The 24215-nt window shown below is 44.6% G+C and overlaps 1 protein-coding gene and 1 long non-coding RNA gene across 5 annotated transcripts in view; one reads left to right on the forward strand and one right to left on the reverse strand.

The window, feature by feature from the left end:
- LOC116948262 (regulator of G-protein signaling 7) overlaps nucleotides 1–24215 on the forward strand; it is a 130677-nt gene that overhangs the window by 34729 nt on the left and 71733 nt on the right. The window lies entirely within an intron of this gene.
- Nucleotides 5653–10176, reverse strand: LOC142929701 (uncharacterized). Its single transcript, XR_012945858.1, has 3 exons — nucleotides 9687–10176; nucleotides 8088–8156; nucleotides 5653–7908 (listed from the first exon to the last, which is right to left on the reverse strand). It is a non-coding gene; the product is annotated as an uncharacterized LOC142929701 (long non-coding RNA).

Consider the following 24215-nt stretch of genomic DNA (forward strand, 5'->3'; position numbering starts at 1 on the left):
GTTATGGCCGGTGATTGGCCCCCGCTATCCACGTGGTGCTGCGGCCCTCCAATCTCTGTAGTAGACACCGTCATGGCGGGGAATCCAAATTCTGGCGGCTGTGTGCTGGCGGGAACGGCCGTTGACCGGCGTTCTTCGCCATGCCGCATCGGCACCCCCAGCCCCGCGCGGTTAATTTCTTCCAGCATGGATGCCGCGGCGTACAGCAGCTCGGCAAGGAGTGAGCCGCCTGTAACCCGTCCCCTAACGGCGGCCATTTCTCCAGCGGCCAAGGCCGCTGGCGCTGTCCCAGCCGCCCCAGCAGAGTCGTCTTCCTCCCCAGGTTCTTGCAAGCGGTTTGTCCATCTGGTGTCCATTATAAAGACCACTTCTGACTCCAGTTGTAGTAACAAGGGTTACACTGGAAGGAGTAACAGCCCCTTCACCCGTATACACGCTGGGACACCTTCTAGGCTATCTAGCCTAACTCCTGTGTTCCCAGTTCCTCCAGCTACAGGTGCTAGAGGAGGCTATCTGATCTGGCCCTGGTCAAGCACAGATCACGGCACCCCACCAACCAGACCGACCCTTAAAAGGGCTCCGGCTCTGAGGCTCTGGGGCCGCACCACTGGCTTACCCTGCCGGCACTTAAAAGGACTGCGGTCAGGGAAGTCCCAGGGTCTCTCTAGCCGGCCTTCCTTCTTCACTGGTTCTTCATTCTTGGCCCCAACACACTGCCCCGAGCTTTCTGGCTCCCCGCCCTTTATACCCATACACCACTGAGGGCGGGGCTATAGCGGACGTGGTTGTAGCCACCAAGGTGTGGCTGATGTGTTACCTTCCCACACTGTGTTTCCTTCCCACAACACCCCTACACATGTTAGAAAATGTGGAAGAAGTCTGGGCGTGGCCCATTCCACATCGCATTCATATCTGATCCCCTTTAGCTAATGCAAATTAGGGTGGTATACAAGTTCGCAGAAAGAATACTACAAGGGCAGAAGGAGGAAGGCAGACTCGCATGGCAGGAATCAGCCACAACCCATCAGCCAGAAGGCCTGATTCGTTTCTGGAGTGTGGAGCAACCATATCGAGTGCAGCAAGAGTCTCAAGCAGTGCTGCCCCAGAAACTGCGAGTGCTGTACCTGGAGCTGAGTACTGTATTATTGAGAGGTGTGGGTGCAGTGTCTACTGCTGGAGTGTTGGGACACGCAATACCAAGGGCCATGCCACAACCAAGAACAACAAGGACATCAAGCAAGAGCCTCATCTTCTGATTTCATGTGCAGGGAGACGGACCACGCCAGCAGCGGTGAATGCTCTTTCTATTGTTAGTTGTGAGAAGACCACGTCAAAAGTTATGAATGCTTTATATATTGGTAGAAGACCACACTGAGGGCCAGGGGAGCCTCATCCACTCATGTGGGAACATAAGTACATAAAGAACTGTGAGTTGCAGTGTTGTGTGCCGAGAGTTGTGTGTTGTGTGCTGTGGGGCCAGTCAGTGGGTTCGTCAAGTCGGTTGGGACGTAATAAATGTTTGTCATGTTTTACGGTTATATATACTGCTTTTTGTAAAGAGCTGTTAAAGAGTACCGAAACTTGATTCAGTAAGTGTATGGTATACACAGATCATGAGGGTACCTGGGAGCCAGGGTCATGGTGAAGTGCTGGTTCACCAATGGAACCCAGTTTCAGTTTTCAGTTTCAATTATTTGGAATAACCCTGTGAGCCATTCGGCTCTTGATTCGGGTGCAACCGCAACAAACAATAAAATTACAAGATACATTTAAAATTTACTGTACGCAAATTTAAACATCCCCTACAAAAACAATAACATCTTCCATAAAAAGCACCATTTGTTTATGCTGCGTACAAAAATGCAAAAAAAATCCCATTTTGATGTTTGATCACAATAACAATCATAATACAATTTAGATTTTAAAAAATTAGTCATTAAACTTGTAATTTCACAGCTGAAACAATATTTCATAAAAAAAAATTAAGCTATACATCACGTTTTGTTGGTTATTCCTTTGCACGGGGACCACACCTCCCAACCAGCACTAAACTATATTCTGATTCGTTAGAAGGTGCTACTGCATTGGTAAAAAATATTAAGTGGAAGGTGGAAATTTATTATTTTTCTAGGGCAGGTAAACTCTGCTTTTCATCCCACTGGGGCCGATAAGTCACCAGCGAACCAGTGGTCATCTTAAGGATAAACTGGCCCTGTCATGGGAATGAGGAATTTCTACCACAGGCCCTGCACTGCTAATAGAGATGAGCACTGCCCAATTGCTCATTTAGGCAGGGAAATACTTTTTGATTAGTACACTGTCATCATCATCTGCCGTGATCAGTCCACTGCTGAATGAAGGCATGCCCAGACCATTACCATCTCTCACGGTACTACACTGTATGCAAAGATAAATATAACACTGTGCAGACAGCACTGTCGCCTTTAAACTAGGCTCCAATGTCACTGCCCCAATGTCACTGCTGAACATTTGATTTCTGGGAGAAATCAAGCCAACCCAGTCACTGTCTTCGAATCACGGTAATACAATAAGAGCTGTGAGATATTACGTGATGTGGAGTTTACTTCTAAACCTGAGATCCTGCCAATTATGGGTCCTTTGAAAAAAATACCTTCATTTTTTTCTTCCCGTCATTATTACAAATTGTCTCGTGGAAACTGCCGCATATATTCGCCACTGCCGCAAGACAAATTTACTTCTCATACCCTCCTTGCAATACCACTGGGAGATTTCTACAGGAATTGCATTCGATTGATGTATAATCGCTTTTGATTCCTGTGACGTTTTCCTCGCCAAATGCTGCATGAATCACAATTATTTGGTGGGTGATGAGTTTTGCATATGTATGTAAAAAAAAAATTGGGATAAAATAAATTTAGATTTTTAGGCCCAAGTTGCAGATTTTTTTTCTGATTTTTAGATATAAATGTATTACATTTTACGTTTCCTGCACTAAATGTAACAATATAACATCTGTTATATTTTAAAACATGAATCAGTGAATGTACATTCTTAAAATTTACATCACCAAAAATTTTATCGTGGATGTTTTTTTACGTGATCATGTAAGCAAACGTCATGTCATGTATCATCAATATTACTTCACTTGGTGGCGCGTGTGGTGATAAAAGCAGAGGTCACATTATGGAAGTGATGACTTCCAGTGACGTCACACTCTTGGCACAACTGAAATACAGTATTGTATTTTTTGGGATGTTGTGAAATTCTGTATGTTGGCCCAATTTTGGTATTTTCAGATTAATTGGAAAATCGAGAACATGTACCTACCTAATCTATATACATGAACGAGTGCTTGCATGTTTATACATTCAAGAGTGTGCATCCAATTATATAATTGCCCCAGTGGTCTGCGTGGTGTCCTGGTGGACTTGCTGGCAGTCCCAGTGGTCTAAGTGATAGTCCTGGTGGTTTCGGTAGTGGTTGTGCAGTCCTGATGGTCTAAGTGGTACCCAGCAATGCTGGTAGTCCAAGTATTAGTTCTGGAAGTCTCAGTGTTACAAGTGTTAGTCCCTGTAGCTGCAGTGGGCCAACAACGTATTGATTTATTGACAGGGAATGTTAAGCTCACGATACATATATTCATTTGCGTTGTAAGACCTTATAGGGTTTTTTTCATTCTCATGTATGTAGGGGGTTCACATGATCCCTGCAGGGAGAGAGAGTGATGGTCACGTATGTGTAAGTGGCTGTGGTGACCTCTTGACCTTGACCATCTCTATTAGTGATTCTGAGCCAACATTCTGAGCCAGAATCACCACTGCATTTGATAAATGTCTTCATACGGCTCATGTACCTTTTACAGTGAGGGAAAAAAGTATTTGATCCCCTGCTGATTTTGTACGTTTGCCCACTGACAAAGAAATTATCAGTCTATAATTTTAATGGTAGGTTTATTTGAACAGTGAGAGACAGAATAACAACAACAAAAAATCCAGAAAAACGCATGTCAAAAATGTTATAAATTGATTTGCATTTTAATGAGGGAAATAAGTATTTGACCCCCTCTCAATCAGAAAGATTTCTGGCTCCCAGGTGTCTTTTATACAGGTAACAAGCTGAGATTAGGAGCACACTCTTAAAGGGAGTGCTCCTAATCTCAGTTTGTTACCTGTATAAAAGACACCTGTCCACAAAAGCAGTCAATCAATAAGATTCCAAACTCTCCACCATGGCCAAGACCAAAGAGGTCTCCAAGGATGTCAGGGACAAGATTGTAGACATACACAAGGCTGGAATTGGGCTACACGACCATTGGCAAGCAGCTTGGTGAGAAGGTGACAACAGTTGGTGCGATTATTCACAAATGGAAGAAACACAAAAGAACTGTCAATCTCCCTCGGCCTGGGGCTCCATGCAGGATCTCACCTCGTGGAGTTGCAATGATCATGAGAACGGTGAGGAATCAGCATAGAACTACACGGGAGGATCTTGTCAATGATCTCAAGGCAGCTGGGACCATAGTCACCAAGAAAACAATTGGTAACACACTACGCCGTGAAGGACTGAAATCCTGCAGCACCCGCAAGGTCTGCCTGCTCAAGAAAGCACATATACATGCCCGTCTGAAGTTTGCCAATGAACATCTGAATGATTTAGAGGACAACTGGGTGAAAGTGTTGTGGTCAGATGAGACCAAAATGGAGCTCTTTGACATCAACTCAACTCGTCGTGTTTGGAGGAGGAGGAATGCTGCCTATGACCCCAAGAACACCATCCCCACCGTCAAACATGGAGGTGGAAACATTATGCTTTGGGGGTGTTTTTCTGCTAAGGGGACAGGACAACTTCACTGCATCAAAGGGACGATGGACGGGGCCATGTACTATCAAATCTTGGGTGAGAACCTCCTTCCCTCAGCCAGGGCATTGAAAATGGGTCGTGGATGGGTATTCCAGCATGACAATGACCCAAAACACACGGCCAATGCAACAAAGGAGTGGCTCAAGAAGAAGCACATTAAGGTCCTGGAGTGGCCTAGCCAGTCTCCAGACCTCAATCCCATAGAAAATCTGTGGAGGGAGCGAAAGGTTCGAGTTGCCAAACGTCAGCCTCGAAACCTTAATGACTTGGAGAAGATCTGCAAAGAGGAGTGGGACAAAATCCCTCCTGAGATGTGTGCAAACCTGGTGGCCAACTACAAGAAACGTCTGACCTCTGTGATTGCCAACAAGGGTTTTGCCACCAAGTACTAAGTCATGTTTTGCAGAGGGGTCACATACTTATTTCCCTCATTAAAATGCAAATCAATTCATAACATTTTTGACATGCGTTTTTCTGGATTTTTTTTGCTGTTATTCTGTCTCTCACTGTTCAACTAAACCTACCATTAAAATTATAGACTGATCATTTCTTTGTCAGTGGGCAAACGTACAAAATCAGCAGGGGATCAAATACTTTTTTCCCTCACTGTACATAGCCTTGTGTTCAAGACTTTCATGGTACAATGTATCATACTAGCTACATATAGACTTGTAACAGCTTATAACCTCATACGCTGTATATAGAGCATGTGTTTTCATGATAACATATAGTATTTTTTAGGTGGTTTGTAGGTGGTGATAGAGTGAGTGGGAATAATGGAGGGAGCAAGATATAGAGTGTGAGAGAGTGTCGAGAAAAGCGCGGTAATTTATTTACCAAAAAAAATCAACCAGCCAATAGCATCGGCTTTCTCTCAGAAACAAGGGAGGCCCCTCTATTTTCACCAACGCATTAACCACATTGCACCCAATGTATCCCCAGTGGACAGGTTCAAGGCTTTAGCCGATGACACGGTGAAATATGGGCAGGTATCTCAAGTGATGGCCTGCCTTCACTACTCATATTAAGCACCCGGCTCCGGGTAGTGTACATCTATTTCAAGGCATTGCTTTTAACAGAATGCATCTTTTTTTTTTAACCATTCAATCTGAGCACAGCTTTACACAAAATTATTCCACCACTCCATGTACAGGGACAGTAATCATCTCCAAATTTTGTTTTAATCACTTCTGCCACTTTACCACTTCTTTGCACAGCTGATGTAGTTGTAGAGCAACACCTGCTATTTTAAATTGAGGTGGTTGAGCCAGATAATCGCATCAGGAGTTATAGAGTGCATCATCGCTGTGATGGTGCCTCCTTCATATTTGTGAAGAGGGCAATGAGTCGTTATTTTTCCCATGGTTCTGTTCTGGGTGAACACAGTCCTCGGACACTGCCGGAGAGTTTTTAATTTTCCATTTGTGCATTTAAGTGTCTGCAGCTGCTGCCATGGTTTGTGTGGATTTGGTGGTTTAGGGTTGTGGCGCAGAAGCTTCGTGGAAGATCTTTGACGATGTGGGCTGGTGGACGCATAACTCGGCTTTCCTTCTGCATTGAATAAACAATGCTCGGTATATGTATGTTGAACTTCTTTCGCAACGTACCTAACCAACCACGCTAATTGGAGGTGCGGGGGAATGACGGCAAACAATACAAAAAGCAGTTCTAAAGAAATCAGTTTTCAATCTAATAGTGTCTGTTTGACGCCAAAACCTAGGTTCTCAATGTTGCCGTGGTAGCTCCTGACACTGCTTTTGATCAGCGAGCTGCTCAGCCAGCCCTCAGTTTGAATATTACGCAAGGCTGGATAATGCATAAAACATAATGAGCTAATGTAAAACAGAGAGCGAATTCACACGAATTATAGCATTGGTCACTTGCCAAGTGGTTAATGTGCTTGCCACTGAGATGTCAGATTGAGATAGTGCGGTAGTTAAAATCTCAATAATTTATAACAAAACATTCCTAAAAATGGCCCATTTTGCTCTTAAGGTAGGAGATTAAAGACCCTCCGTTAATCTGATACTTCTGGGCAAGATGAAACGTAATTGCAGCCACCAGTGCAAAACTAAACTCATTCCCTTATTGTAAAGATATTGCTGGCTGACACTATGAGTGTGCTAGCCTAAAGAACCTGGGTTAATCGCAGGTAGCTAAAACAAATATTTAAACCCAGGATCTTGGTGATGTCTGGTCAGTGTTTTGTTACAGCCATAATGAGCCCCATGAGCCACAATGTCAGGTTATCAGATGATGGACGTGATTCATATAAAGGTTTTTTTTTTGCCTCTACATGTGAGAAAAAATGGAGCAAATTCACAATTTGCAATTCGTGTAGGGACCATTTGGCACTGCAAAGACACCCATCTGCCACTTGCCATTCTGCAATTGTGGAATGGCTGAGCAGCCATTCCACAATTGCCGTCAAGTACGCTCATGGAGCGTAGTTTGTGCAGGGAGAGCTAAGAGGGCATGTTGGCCAATTATACTTGAATTCAAGTGCAAGTTAGATGCCTCCATTCTGCAAAATTTTCACATTTTCCAATTTTTTGCTGCTAAAAATATAGCCAAAAGTTGCAGAATTGAGGTAAACATGCCCAAGAGGAAGACGACGGCGATGAGAAACATGAAGATTATGCACAATAATATGGTGCAAATGATGTTGCAGATATTGCATATGTGATTATGATAATGATGATGTTAAAAACTCTGATTGCTGGTACCACCGTTGTTGCCGCTGATATTGCTTCTTCTGTTGACGGACATTAAGATCGTGCGGAACAAGCAGTGTTCCCCAATCGTCCCGTGTACTCCTTTGTAAATGCATTATCAAGGTAGAACAACCATACGATCCACCGAATTGCATTACACAACATGCGCATGAGCAACAAAGTTCGTTTCCGATGCAACACGACGACTGTACGACCCGGGTTCCGCCGCTTAAACGTAATCTGGAAACTGCCACAGCTTGGCGGGGTTTTTTTCTCTTCTTCTCAAATCCGTTGCCACGGCGGCGCTGCATGGCGGCTTGACGCTCAGCTGTTGGCCCTCGTGGCCTGGAGCCTGTTTAAAAAAAGAAATCTGGCATGGAAAGATAAAGGCTTTGCAGGAAACAGCAGCTCAAACGCAGGCGCTCAGAGTTTCAGTTAGGCTTAGGGCCAGGTAATCCTGACCAAATACACACAGAGAGACGCCACCCGGCCCATAGAGACACACACACAGAGACAGAGAGTGCTGCGTACCTGTTAAACACTGCTGTCTCTCGGGGTCGCTGTCACTGGTGGTATCATGGGTGCACGGACCCCTCCACCCTAACGTTTACATGCACAGATAAGAGACACCGCAACATTTTGGGACAAAAATTCTGGACTTCTGGGCCCGCGACATTTGCCCCCCGTTCGACAAAGTCGGTGATGAACGCTGCTAGTGCCAACGTGACAGCCTTTAAAACACTGTCCCCGATAGGCTCAGTACAGTACCGACTCGGGGTTTGTTTTGTATTATTTGTGTACGGAACTGGCAGCGTTGTGGGATGCAATTGCATGACTGACGCTTAATAAAATGAAATTATTTTTAGATGTAATACAGTAATGCAGAATTATCCGGTTTTACGTGACGCTCCGGAAAGTAAAACTCTCCATGTGTCAAAGAAGTTATCAAATCCGCATGCACGCACCCGGATGATTGTACGATACACCTCCGACCTTTAATTTCCATTTGTTTTTCAAATTTCATCTTATAAACCGGGAGAGTACGGTAACATATGTTACAGTAGAATTCCACTTAACCCGTGGATTTATTACAAGCGACTCATATGATCTCTGGCACCATAATCTAACTAATAGCTGATATGCTCAGTGTTCACACGTTTTAAATATGAACAAGATTTAATTGTCAAATGAAACCTGTGTTCATTGGGAAGATATGTTTAAAAAATATAATGATTAAATTATTTTGTATTTAAGAAATGGTGAACTAATTTGTTCTACTTTATTGTATAGAAATATGGTGATTTTATGTAATTTCAGGTTAACTACAAGGTTAGATTCCCACTTATATACAGAGGGGTGGCAGGGTGGCACGTAGTGGCAACGCTTGTGTCTTAGAGCAAAGAAGGCCCTAGGTTCGATTTCTGATTGAGCACCATTTCTGGATGGAGTGTGTATGTTCCTCCACTGTTCTGCATAGGTCTTCTCCCATAACAACAAAACCCACCATACAATGTAATTGGTATGAGCTAAACTTGCCAATGCTGAAAATGTACCTAAAACGTACTCGTTCGGGGTTCTACACAGCAGAAACAGGACCCTCCTGGAAACTTTTCAGGACCCTCCTGAAAAGTCTGGAGACTTGTTGAGGCTTTCCTGGGTAAACGACCATGATAATGATAAAAAGTACACCATGTGCTGTGAAACTGATGTTTATGATCCTGTAACATCTCTCACAAAGAGCAGGTGAGAGGAATTGAACCTGCCTTTGACACGAGGCAATCTGTCCTTGTCTATTTACCAGGTCATGGAATCCAACTTAATGTTCACCTTCAATAATCCAGAGATCGAAAAATGTAATCACAACTTGCTTAGTGCAGGCCCAATGTCCCCAAAAGCCAAGCAGCCATCGACAAACAGCACAGCACTATTGAAGGTGTAACAGATAAGAGATAATACATTGCTTGAGTTGAGTAAGGTTATTAAAATAAGCGATGGGAGTGAATTGCAAAGTTGAGCAGTGCGAGGGAAGAGGCAGAAACAGGAGTGTTTTCAGCCGGAGTACGATGGTTGACCTACGGTTGGGCCAATCGTTTGATGGGTGTTACGGTGGCGAGATGTAAAATACCTCACCTGTTATACAAGAGGTCGTGGGTTCGACCCCGACCCTGACGCTTGTATATTATGGAGTTTACATGCTCTCCGTGTGGGTTCGTTGATTTTCCTCTGGGTCCTCCGGTTTTTCCCTCCACATTTAGAAACGTGCAATTAGAATATTTGGCTGCTATAAATTTCCACATGATAAGCCACTAAGTTGAGCTTTCATTTGTGACCAGGTCGCTTCTGAAAAAGAGCTATGTAGCTCAGTGGGCCTTACCTGGTAAAATTAAATGAAACATTTTGGCATAATACCTAGTTGCTTAACGGCCCATACCAACCCTGTACTGGACGTGTGTGACTGTAGCCCTGATTCAGTGAGGCGTTTGTTTGTGTAGTGTCAACATGCGTTCGTACTATCTCTGTGAATGCCCGCTCATATTACACTCGGATTGCCCAATCGTCGACATGGCTCAAGTATGCTGGTATCAGCAACTGCCTCTGCAGTAGCTGTTGCCGTAGCAACAGCAACTGCCTCTGCAGTAGCTGTTGCCGTAGCAACAGCAACTGCCTCTGCAGTAGCTGTTGCCGTAGCAACAGCAACTGCCTCTGCAGTAGCTGTTGCCGTAGCAACAGCAACTGCCTCTGCAGTAGCTGTTGCCGTAGCAACAGCAACTGCCTCTGCAGTAGCTGTTGCCGTAGCAACAGCAACTGCCTCTGCAGTAGCTGTTGCCGTAGCAACAGCAACTGCCTCTGCAGTAGCTGTTGCAGTAGCAACAGCAACTGCCTCTGCAGTAGCTGTTGCCGTAGCAACAGCAACTGCCTCTGCAGTAGCTGTTGCCGTAGCAACAGCAACTGCCTTTGCAGCGATACCTTGCCATCTCGGCTCGCGTTTAACGTTTTTTTCTTTTCTAAATTTGTTTCTTAATTACCCGCCGAGGAACAGATTGTCCGGCGGAATAGACACTCCACCGTCGATGAAGTGTGCAGTGGTGAATGCGATCCATCAATTTTTCTTTGTTTTTATTTTAATTTGTAGATGGGGCCCGCTGTAGCTGTTATTGTTTGGTTGTTTCGTGCTTGACGGAGCCCCGTGCACGCTTCACGCAAGCAAGAGCTGTCATCTCGGGCGGCGACGAGGCTAAAATTGGATTTCAGTTTAATCTGCCCTTCTTTAAATACCATTCTCCATTCATACCATTCTCAATTCATACCATTCTCCATTGCCAACAGGGCCCCCGAGAGCATCAAATGAATTTGCGTTAGGTACTTCAGAAGTAAACATTATTAGGTTGAAATGTTTATTTATTTTGTTTATTTATACGTTTTGATTGCGTTAACGTTTCGAGGCGGTTGTGTGTGGGTGGAGTGGATGGGAAGAATTTAGACGATGACTGACCGAGGGCGGGACAGGGATATTCTCATGGGGAGAGGTAGGAACGTCTTGCAAGAAGAAGAAGAAGCCCCTTTTGTGTCCTTTTAATAGGCGAGAGCTTAATCAAATCAAACACTCATTGTGGGTAATCATGCGCAAACATTTTAAGGGAGACTATACTTTGCACAGTTATGAAAATCAGCACTTGCAGTTAAAAAAAAGAGAGAGCGAGAGGGAGAGAGCGACATGGAGTAAGAAGAGAGGGGGTAGAGAGAGAGGGAAGGGGGAAGGAGAGCAGAGCGAGAAATATTTTGTTAAATATTTCATTTGAAAAGGGGGGGGGGGTTACATAAAACAAAGCATTAAAAAAAACGAAATGATGAACGAAGCAAAGTGCCGACTACACCGAGCATCTTCTTGTTTCCTCTGATAGTAAAATTTTTTTATCTGGCTAACGATGATTGAGCTGTACTCTTAAGAGTACAAATGAGGTTGTCTATGATAATTAGAGCTCTTTATGTAACCTTATCTGTCACCATTGCACAGCACGATACTCTATACACGTGTTGTAATAATATGTAAAATTTCATGACAATTATTTGATATGTAATTGTCATTGTTTAATAAAGCGAGCAAAACAACGTCCGTCAGTTTTATTCAAATGACAGGTAAAACGTTATTCAAGATGCAAGTTTGAGATGTAAAAATATATATAAAACATACCGTAAATACTCTTTGGTTCTATTCGGTTAAGTCACATAGGTAAAAAATAAAACAACAAAAATCACGACGTTTCGGCCACAACACAAGCGGCCTTCATCAGGTTAAGGGACCAGACTGTCTCGAGGACAGCGCTGGAGTGAAACACAGCCAAGCTCAGACCGCGACCTTTAAGCTATGTGAGAGCAATTAAGGTGCCCTGACAAAGGAATTAGCATGAAACATTAGCATTTTAATAGGCGGACTTAGCATGATGAAAGGTAGGTCGACCTGTGCAGGCTGGCGAGGAGGCACGGCAGCGTCCACATGCTGGTGGTGTGAAAAGGGGATTTTAAGAAGCTGCGAAAGATTGGGGTACCACTACTTGAAAAATATACTGTACCATTGAAAAATTAGTTTAATGTTTGGTTCGATTTAGAACATCTTTCCAATGGTTGCTTAATTTGAAACCATCTTCTCGGTTGAAATTGTGTCTGTGTTTGTAGATCTGAATTGCCTCGTGAACAAATCTCTGATAAAAACCCGTGGGTTTGCAAAGAACCTTGGTATCGGAGAAAATTATATCGTGATCACCCACAGCGTTGTAACAGTGATCAGCTACAGCAGAAGAATTCGTTCTGCCGCGTTTCAAATCTTATTTGTGCTTGCGAATTCGGTCAGAGACATGTCGCTTCGTCTCCCCGATATAGCAATCACCGCAGGTACAACTCAATTTGTAAACCCCGGGGTACTGTAAGTCAGGAATGACATCCTTCACGGATGGGATCAGATCACGAATTTTGTGTACTGTATTGAACCGGACCTGGATCTTGTGTTTGTTTAGAATTTTGGAAATCTTTTTAGTAATGCCTGCTATATATGGTAGTGTGATGGTTTTGACTGGAGTATCAAGTGGTTGTTTCTGTATGGAGGGAGAAACAGCTTGGCGGATGGTACGGTCAGAGTATCCATTCCTTTTGAGGGCCAGGTGTACATATTTTAATTCACTGGTCAAGTGGTGTTGGTCCGAAATGCAATGAGCCCTATGATATAAAGTTTTGATGAGAGAATTCTTCTGAGCTGGGTGGTGGTGGGAATCAGGCTTCAAGTAGGAATCCGTGTGGGTGGGTTTCCTGTAGACAGAATGCCCCAACGAGCCATCAGGTCTCCTCTCAAACAGAACATCCAAGAATGGTAGCCTGCCATCCTTCTCCACTTCCATGGTGAATTTGATGGCGGGATCTCTGGAATTGATGTGGTGTAGGAAAATCTTCAGAGCTGGGAGGCCATGTGGCCAAATGACGAAAGTGTCATCCACATATCTCTTCCACAGGGAAGGTCTGAGGGTGGAAGTCTGGATGGCGTCCGATTCAAATTTCTCCATGAAAACATTGGCTATCACTGGTGACAAGGGGGAACCCATGGGAGTACCCTCATTTTGCTTGTAGAAGGAACCATTCCAAGTAAAATAGGTGTTGGTGAGGCAGTGCCTGACCAGAGTAGGTACCTCGGGGTTGAGTCCATGGACCAAATTTTCAATTATATCAATGGTATCAGGTACCGGGACCTTGGTTAACAAGGAGACCACATCGAAGCTGACAAGGATATCGTTAGGGGACAGTACAACGTCCTTGACCATAGAAACAAATTGGGCCGAGTTAAGTACTGCTGAGGAGGTCTTGCCAGTGAAAGGTAGCAAGGTATCCGACAGAAAACGTGCCAGCTTATAGGTAGGGGAGTTGATCGTGGATACGATGGGTCGTAGTGGAGTGCCTTTCTTATGAATCTTTGGAAGACCATAGAATCTAGGTGGTCTTGCAGCAGAAGGTTTTAGGGAGGGACGTTTAGTTGGTTCGATTAGGGAGGTCGAACTTGTGATGATCTTGTTGGTTTTTATAGTTAGGCTATTAGTAGGGTCATTTTTGATTTTTGAGTAACTACCATCATTGAGTAGGTCCTGAATTTTATTGTTGTATGAGTTTTTATCCATAATTACAGTGGCATTGCCCTTGTCGGCTGAGAGGATGACTATATCATGTCTCTCTTTTAATTTCGCGAGTTCAGAGCGTTCATCTTTGCTGATGTTGCTAACGGGTTTCTTAGCATTCTTAAGAATAGTAGCTATGTCAGCTCTCACGACGTCTGCTTGGATGTGTCCTACACTACCATATATAGCAGGCGTTACTAAAAAGATTTCCAAAATTCTAAACAAACACAAGATCCAGGTCCGGTTCAATACAGTACACAAAATTCGTGATCTGATCCCATCCGTGAAGGACAAATTGAGTTGTACCTGCGGTGATTACTATATCGGGGAGACGAAGCGACATGTCTCTGAGCGAATTTGCGAGCACAAATCAGATTTGAAACACGGCAGAACGAATTCTTCTGCCGTAGCTGATCACTGTTACAACACTGTGGGTGATCACGATATAATTTTCTCCGATACCAAGGTTCTTTGCAAACCCACGGGTTTTTATCAGAGATTTGTTCACGAGGCAATTCAGATCTACAAACACAGACACAATTTCAACCGAGAAGGTGGTTTCAAATTAAGCAACCATTGGAAAGATGTTCTAAATCGAACCAAACATTAAACTAATTTTTCAATGGTACAGTATATTTTTCAAGTAGTGGTACCCCAAACTTTCGCAGCTTCTGAAAATCCCCTTTTCACACCACCAGCATGTGGACGCTGCTGTGCCCCCTCGCCAGCCTGCACAGGTCGACCCCCTCCCTACCTTTCATCATGCTAAGTCTGCCTATTAAAATGCAATTTTTTTATGCTAATTCCTTTGTCAAGGCACCTTAATTACCCTCACACAGCTTAAAGGTCGCGGTCTGAGCTTGGCTGTGTTTCACTCCAGCGCTGTCCTCGAGACAGTCTGGTCCCTTCACCTGATGAAGGTCGCTTGTGTTGTGGTCGAAACGTCGTGATTTTTGTTGTTTAATTTTTTACCTACGTGACTTTACCGAATAGGACCAAAGAGTTTGGATCCTTGCAGTCACGAAAGCTTCAAATCTAAATACCGTAAATACAAAAAAAAATCTGTAAATATCCATGGGTAGGATATGTTTTTTTATTCTGATGCGTTAAACGTAACAAAAATACGTTGCTGATATTCGCGATACATGTGCGCTCGTGTGATGTATTATTAATCAAGGTGACAGTACGTGTCTTTACACCGCTGTGGTTGTGCCAAAAGTTCGTGCGGCCGCTGTGGTGGCACTGTGCCCTGTTGTTGTTTTTTGTGTTTGCTTGCTCGACGATAAGTCACAGCTGCTGTGACCTCGTGCCGCCCACTTGCAGTGAAGCTGTGCAATCGTACGACCTTTGAATTTCTGAAATAAACCACAGCTGTCGGGACGACAATGCAACGACATTAATAATACCGTAATAATACATGTTCACGTGCGCTGCCTCTCCTCCTGAATGGAAATTGATGCAGTCGGCCTCTAAGGCATTTGCCCTGTCTATCTGTGTATATATCTGTGTATGCACAGTACCGCGTATGTAAAAACTCACACATTCGTCAATGACACTGCTGTAAATAGCAAATATATACATAATAACAGGCACTGCCCTAACATTTATGGCCACGTTTTTTGACGAATGTGTTGAGTTTTTGCGCTTGCGCGAATCTGTCCACGAAGCATCGCAAATAAATGTTATGTATATTAGATGTCAAACGATCGATATTCAAGTCTTATTTATAACCATGTTAAGATACCATTGAGATGAAATAAGTCTCTCTGTCAAGGTTGAACTGGGTTGGAATTGAGTTCAGCTGCCGTAAGTGTAGAGTGAAGAACAAAGGAATTCAGAGTAGCAGCAACACTTAGCACAATGTAATAATCATTATACGCACAAAAGTTATAAAACAATTACTTAAAAATTGTAATTGCCTGTACTGTACTGGATATACTTTGTCAAGAAGGCAAATGCAGACTGGTAAGTATTTGGGGGATGGATAATGGATGGATGCATGAATGTACATATACTGTACAGGCTGTTATGCCAATCCACTGCTGGATAAGGACCTCCTCATGCCATGTAGGGCATTATTTTACCATACGTCATGATGTATGTACATTTGCAAAGCAGGAATTTGTCATGATGGTATTTCACAATAACACATGCTAGATACAGGATTTCATGTTCAGTGGATGCATTTTTGCATAGATCTCTATAGAAAAAATGTAATATCAACCACCAGAGAATAAATATTTTTCATGAGGAACGTAATGTTCCATCTGTCAAACATCGAAGAAACACATAGCACCGATTCACAGATGAAGAGAGGGAAAGCTCCAGAACCAGATGGCATAGCTGGGGACTCAATCAAAGAAGTGGGACCAGCTGTTGAAACAAAATCACCTGCATTATTGAATGTGTTTACCTAGCAATGAAATGCCTCAATCATATAACAATACCATTTATCTGGTCGAAAAGGCCAACAACACAGATTTGAACAATAACAACCGATGGACACGTATACAATTTTTCACCCAAAATCCCATGGAACTGGATTTGTGGAAATTTTAGAGGTCGATCAACCACGTAAACAGACTGGTTTCTAGATTTGTTTCCCCCGCTCCATCGTTGATCACATTATATCCTAGCAAAGACGAATGGAGTATCATATACCACTGTGCCTGGATTTTATTGATTTTCAATTTTATTAACATTGGTTTTGAAAAGGCATTTTTTATTTTGTGAAAACTGTAGTCATCCAACGCTATCACTCTGTCCACATAAATTATCAAACTTACTTACAAAGGAAGCATAACTCCTCCACTACATTGAGAGTCAATTAATAAAGCAGTGCAACATGAGCCGCAAAAATAAGTTGTGGAGGAGATATGCTGTCACCAAGGAAATATGCTGTCTCGAAGGAGATACGCTGTCCCCAAGGCTATTCAAAGTAACCAGAATTTTTTTCCAAAAATTGGATTTGAGAAATTGAACATGGCTGATGGAGAGAACAATTTGATCATAATTTATCTGCGTTTTTCTATTTAGCGTTTCTGAGTCTCATCGAAATCCTGAAACAACATTCATCTTCATATTTCGTGGGTTTACTTTGGGCACTCCCCATTACCTTCGAAAAACTTAATTGACTGAAATTCCTAAACATTACCCTTCTGCACACGGGTCTTGAAACTTTTATGGGTGAATATGGCATGACAGTGGACCTCTATTTGTTATTTATTTGATATAGGAGAATGGCAAGGAAAATTGTGGACAAGAACATAAATCGAACCAACCGTCAACATGATTTTTGCTAAATTGAGCATTGAGTTGGTGAACATATCCTGTTTACAGCCCGGAGTCATTGGTGGAAATTCGTCATTACTATTGTGGCGGTGAGTCTATCCATAGCACAACCACTGTTGACACCCTCACAAAGTAGTAGTCATTTAATTGACCTTGGAGAGAAAATGGTCCAGGATTTGAACTCGCGACCTTCCGATTACTGCAAGGCCACCTGGCTGGCTGAGTTTCTTAGCAGAAACGGTTAAAGAAGGTTATTAATTAACAAAGATACACTTTCCATCAGTATGTTGGTCTTTGATCCTACCAGGGACAGATGAAGGCGAATTGCAATGCAATCACATGAACATTAAATGAAAATAACAACAAAATCCAACATATCATTATTGCACGTTTTAATGTATCAACCAATCACGCTATCTCCTTATTCATAACCATAAATGTATTTCTTCAAAGTCACCACACGATAAACTGTTGATAGTTCTTACAAAGTCATTCTGATGAATAGGATGAATTTTTTCAATCCCTGTTGGTATAAACATTAATTAGACTCTCGTTATATTTGCTACTATTCACACTTCATTGTGAAGACCAGTTCGCTGCTCAATTAGCATGGAGCCAGTGTGAAAATAACATCATTTTCACCTTGTCATAAAGTCCGTGCCGTATCCTGTTGGGATTTATAGCAGGATAAATCACTTGTTATAGCCATGAGTTTGGAAGCTCAAAGTAACAGGGGTGTTCTGACATTGTCAATGTTTTGTGTGTTTGCACATGTATAAGTGTGTGTGTTTGTGGGAAGCGGTGCTGCAGTGGTTAGCCCGCTGCACTTCGAACCTAGCCCCCCAAGTTTGATTCCCGCTCATGACCATCAACACCACTGACGATTATCTGAACCGGTTCTGGGCCTCTCCTAGGTCAACTCAGTCTCAAATTAATTTCCTGGTACGGTGTGTAAACATTACCACGAGGGAGACAAAGGCAGTCAGGCGTGCTGCTGGCCACACAATGCCTTCGTGTGCATCGTCGGGTTTCATAGGTGCTCGCTAATAGCCCTTGCCCCAAGAGTCTGTTAAGGCGATGCTGGAGATCTTTTGACCTTGTATGTGTAGAATGCAAAAAATGTAAACATGCTCCACCTGATAATGTGCCTGGATGTGAAATCGACATTAGAAACTACTTGGTCAACCAGCAATGGTTAATGAGCTCTTGGCAAAGGTGAAATGACCATCATGCAGAACAGGGTAGCATCTTAGAGAGGCCAAGCTGCGACAAGGCAATCAGTGTCGGTGGTGGTATAGACGGTGACAATGAATGTCGGGACACAAAGATACAAAAATCCCCGGTATCCTCTCAACAGACTGTTGGAACAAGCGCTGTTAGCGAGCACCTATGAAGGCCGGGACGGCACACAAGGGGGTGGGTGGCCAGCACCACGCCTGGTCGCTTTTGTCTCCCGAGTAGCGATGATTACACACCACAACCAGGTACTCATTTGAGGTTGAGTCGACCTAGGTGAGGCCCTGCACAGATGCAGATATTCGTCACTGGTGTTGGCCGTGAGCGGGAATCGAACTTTGTCGGAACACGCATACGTATGTATGTTGAGCTTCTTTCGCCCCGTACATAGTCAAGGTGCGGGAGGGCAACAAACTGCATACATATACATCCACACTGTGTTGTATACATCTTTTTCACAATAAGAATGTATTCAACGGCACTTTTAATACGAGATCGTGGCTTCCATTATTCATTTGGCATTTAGTGTCAATGAGCTGTCCATACAAGAGCAGTAGTCATGCGAAAGACCTGTCAGTCGAAACACTGAATTGTATTCCCCATTGAGGAAATGTCCCACATTTATTTGTTTAAGACACACATATAGTATATATTTAATCAAATGTATGTCTAGGTGCTAAATTAGTAACAACTCATTTCCTCACATATTTGTTGGAAACAATACTGGTAATTCCACGAGACAATAATTTTTATATATTGGTGAAGATATAATACGCTGAACACACACGCATATTTCAAAAATGAACACATATTAGGTTCACTCCAGAATGTGAAATGCATATCATTAGCACGGTAATGGGCTCGATCCCGACCCTGACGCCTGTATATTTTGCGTTTGCATGGCTCTCTCCCCGTGGTCGCGTGGATTTTTCTCTGGGTCCTTCGGTTTTTCCCAACACATTTAGCATCAACATGCGTTTAGAGTATTTGGCTGATTTAAATGTCCACGTGATGAGCCACTTTGTTGAGCTAACGTTTGTGGCCAGGTCACTTCTAAAAAAAGACCTACATAGCTCAGTGGGCCTTACCTGGTAAAATTAAAAAAAAATAGTTTAAATAGTCAATTATATAAGCGGCATAATAGGGAACGAAATGTGACTGCTTTCACGCCGGTGTCCGTGATGCCCTTCGCGTTACCTTTGTAGTGCCGCTAGTTCTCAAGAGACTTCTCGAGAGAGAGCCCCCCCCCCCCCCCCCGTGTTTAGGCCGTGGCGGCTGAGCGTCTCGTGTGGGCGTGCCGCACTCCGACGCCTCGCAGTCCACAGGGAGATGTCCCGACGCCGGTAGCTGGATGAGTAAACTATTTTTGTTTGTTGGTAAAGTCAAGAAATATCACGGTGTCTCCGCGTTCATACGAGCAGTCGTCTAGTGCTGTTCTCCATTTGGCTGTGCCCTGAGTGTGTGGTGGAAATTCCTCATTGTCATGGTGGGGGCCAGTCTTTCCGGTAGAAGAACTTCCACTTCAGAGAGCTCTAGAAAGCCCCTTTAGATTGTATTTGGCCTACTTTTTCATGCTGGCCAGTCGTCTTAGAAGCGGTGATAGTAGTAGCCACACTGTATCCTACCGCATGTGGCCTGCCAATCAGCTAACTGTGGTACAGCCATTTACCTGCTGGGTAGACAGGTGGAGGAGGATTTAATAAACTCGTACCATTGTTTCAACTACCGTGCCTGGAGATCGAACCAACAACCTCTGGATTGCAAGTTCATTGTGCCAACCATTATATCACGGCAGCGTCTTCATCTTTACCAGTCTCTCAATAGTTAATCAGCAACGTTTAAACTTCCATATCGAGGTTGGTGATTGAGCCAGTGTCCAGTGGACGTCTTCAGGAGTAGCCTGATGAATATCTGAAATTCTGCTCGTGACCAATCGAAGCAACCAGTGGGTGTAATGCTTGGCAATAACGTTCGGCACCATAATTTGCTCAAGCTCTGGAGGAATTGTGCGACATTGTTTGAAATGCAGTGCAGGGTTGGACTGAGTCACAGAGCAATCGGATGTTCGTCCTGTAAGCTGATGCTGGAGGTTAGGCTTCCACACGAATTTGCCCAACTCAACTTGAATCATTTGTTGGCCGATTAAAGTTGGAGCCACGGTCGCGAGATGTTAGCTGCTTCACCTCATATACAGGGTGTGGGTTCGATCTCGACCCTGACCATGCCCGTATATTTGAAGTTTGCGTGTTCTTCCGCGTGGTCGCGTGGATTTTTCTCCTGGTCCTCTGGTTTTTTCCTCCAAATTTAGAAACGTGCGTTTTGAATATTTCGCTTCTATACAGTTCCACGTGATGATAAACCACTTCGTTGAGCTATCATTTGTGGCCGGGTCGCTTGTGAAAAAGAGTTACATAGCTCAATGGGCCTTACCTGGTAAGATACAAAGTTTAGTTTAGAAGTTGAGATCGTCATTGGGCCAGGCTTGGTACAAATGTCCGGCTGGCCAGTGGCCCAGTCAAACCCCGGACGTGAAAACTCCACGGCATTTCTCCTGCATGCACATCCTTTTGCCAATCCACTGCTGGAGTGAGGGCCTCCCCACGTTTCTGAAGGCCGTTAGGGTTATGAAATCATACTTCTCCATCGTGCTGGTCAGTGTGGGGTTGGTAACGGTGGGGAGCATAGATGTGGGAATATAAAAGTGCAGTACAACAATGGATGTTGCTGCACTGTAATGCTCGGACCACGCAGCCCCATGGCATGTGACAAGACGTCTGTGCGTGGTGGTCGCCCGTCTAAGCGCTATCCAGGCTCAGCACTGCTTAGTTTGTGCGATTCAACGCGTTTGGGCACATTCTGAGTGGTTTGGGGGACCACTCAACGCCAAGATTTAACAACTCAGGGTGTCTGACTAAATATGACTGCTTTAGCCGACTAGACTAAGAGAATGGCTAAACGGAATCCAAAGCCTAAGAGGGGGCTAAAACTCCACAGTTCGTTATCGACGAGACGAAGTCGAATACAATAATACAAAAGCTTCCGCTTGGAAGGGGCCGCACGGGAAAATGAGTGCAGCCTCCGTGACGTCGCCCTTCACTGACTGACAGCGAACACGCCGCAGCATCATCCCGGTTGCCTCTGCCTCCCCCGTTACTATAGCAATGCGGCTGTGATCCATCTGTCAACGTAACATCATAGTCAACACCTTCCTCCCCGCGCCCTCCACACAAACGCGCTCGCGCGTGCACGATTCGACGGTCGCACGCCGCTAATTAACATCCGCAATGACATCTCTGTGCTCTGCGCCATTATTTATTTGCGTAATTTTCACTGTTATGAATTTATTATGCAAATGTGATTGTACGGCGTCGGGATTTAATTTTAATGGTGATAATTATGCAGTACTTGTCACAAACATGCGTGCCGTGCTACAATTACATACCGTCCCATTTCACCGTACACACCGCATGGACAAGCGCTATTAGCAAGTAGCACCGATGAAGGTCGGCACGGCACACGAGGGGGTGGGGGGCCAGCACCACGCCCGAGCGCCTTTGTCTCCCTCGTGGCGGTGCTTGCACACCGCGCCAGCTCCTCATTCGAGGGAAGTGGTGTTCTATCCCGAACCATGTACGTATGTATGTCAATTTATTTTTCACCGTACGTAGCCAACCACGCTAATCGGAGGTGCACAGCGGCCTGGCCAACGGTGCACTAACGGTGCTTGAATCGTCAGCTGTGCACGGCTCCTCCAGCTGACGACGCTGGAGCGGATGAGCGAGGCGGCATTGTCCGCTCTTTACGCAGATGCAGCCCGCCCGCCTTCCGGGCCTGGTTCACGCTGCAGCAGCCGCCAGGTTTACGGAGGTGGTTCAGGCATCGCCCGCAGATCGCCTCCCGGCTCTCATGACCCTGTTGGAAGAGCGTCCGCTGCTCTCGCAGTCTCATCCTATAGCAGCTGCCGATGTTGCTTGCAAATGATACCTTTTGGCGGGCAAACCAAAATGATTAACAGACTTCCCCCCCGGGGACTTCTGGCACTGCAAGGGCCTTCTTGATAACGACAGAAGTGACTGAGTGCGCTAAAAATAAGAACGAGGTGGCTGCCACTGTGTTTCAAGTATTATACCCCTCTAGTACCCAATTAGTGTGGCTCCGGTTTCATGGCAGTGATGGATAAATATCGTTTGCGGGCCGTTTGGAAGTGTCAGGGACTCTTTTGGCCATAGGCTGCGTACTTATTGACGTTGTGGGCCGTATTTGGCCCGCGGGCTCAGAGAAATTCCACCCAACCTCACGATTTACTCCAACAACAACTCCGTCACTACGGCGCTTGTGCCATGTGACGTGCACTTTGAGGCCACATGAAGTATCGAACTCCTGGCAGCAGCTCCTGACAACGGCTGCCTGGCTTGACCACCTGAATGTGACATTGTAGTTGTTCTCTGCATCTACATCAGCAGCCATGATAAAGAAGAAGACGGCCCAAGTGCCAGGGGTTGACTGAGATACAGCAGATGCCCTCCCCCCCTGCCTGCCCCTCCCACACCAAGCTGGTTCCTAAACGATTCACGCCACGAATGCAATTGCAAACTGGTGTAGTTTACCGTGTTCTCTTTGTACATACAATTAAACTAAGACCAGCACCATCAAGGGAGGTAACACTGGTGACACTGCATATGCCATTGCTTACGGTGTAGACAAAAAAGATAAAATGCGTGGCAGTTTTTTGGCCTTAGATCCCGTGTGTCTCGTGTCCCCATGCGCGCCGTTTTCCTCCTTGTAAGATCACTGGAGGAGCGATGCCCCTTACTATTATGGAAATTGGCCTCTGAGGGAGCTCATCAGCCTGGCCTGTGGCGTTTCCTGGCAAGCAGCAGCTTGTGCTGGGTGGGAGGGTTGGGGAAGCTGACAGCAGAGGTTCATTAGCAAGGGTCAAAGGGCATCGTATTTGGGGGTCATATGTCGAACCCGCTGCCCTCCCACCAATTAAACAAAAACAAATCATGGTGAGCCATTCATGGACACTCCACTGAAGTGCTGTAATAGAAGGTAACGTTTTATTTGGAAGCCCCGACATACCTCCTGAGAGGGTGTCTGCCGAGGAGATGGAGTGATGAAATCAGCTTGTATGTGCAGGTGTTTGGTTGGATGTTTATATCCTAGCATCGTGGAGGCCTGTCAAGGCCTTCATCCAGGAGTCAATTGGCCATGGCTTATGAATATTGTACATCGCCCACCAATCTCAATTATACACTTATTAAATCTATTAACACCCTCTAAGATATTTAGCCATCATTTTGACAATATTCCATCACCTGTTGGGAAGAAAAAGGATAATTGGAAATAATTGGGGTGACTACAATTGGATTACTCTGTGTACTAAAATGTTCCCTTTATATATTCATGGTCACTGTAGGTCAGTCATAATTCTTTGTTTGCCTGACCCCAGTTATATGATGTGCAAATTGCCAGAGCAATCTTTAGTGGCAATAATGGGGTGGAGCAGTGATTCGTGAACTGCGCTATGAACTCGGTGACCTAAACTCGATTCCCAGCATGGCTAACATCAGTAGTGAGTGATCTCTGAACTGATTCTGCGCGTGCCACTTCACCAACCCGCGCTTAGCAAGGTGAGGTATGGTCAGACAGCCCCGCCGTGATCGAGGTGGCATGGGAACTTTTATCCAAAAGTGGATTGAACAAGGGCTGTGCAATGCATGTTTTTTTTATATTAGAATTAATGTTCCGTGATCCCCTGAGAACCCCCTGTATTATGGAAGGTACAATGTATTTATAATCGTAAATTAACAATTAAAAGTTGTAATCGATTCCACGATTACCTAAACATTTTCGGCTGCCCCCTAACCCAACTTCCTGAAGGTGGGAACCCCCCTACAAGTCACGCCCAGCGTGACGCGGCTGATGATGCCGATCATCAAGCCGCACCATCACCTCCCGTCCAGCGGCACACGTG

Source organism: Petromyzon marinus, chromosome 33 (assembly GCF_048934315.1).
Source record: "Petromyzon marinus isolate PM22_M1 ecotype Great Lakes invasive population chromosome 33, UKy_Petmar_22M1.pri1.0, whole genome shotgun sequence".
In the NCBI taxonomy this organism is placed as follows: Eukaryota; Metazoa; Chordata; class Hyperoartia; order Petromyzontiformes; family Petromyzontidae; genus Petromyzon; species Petromyzon marinus.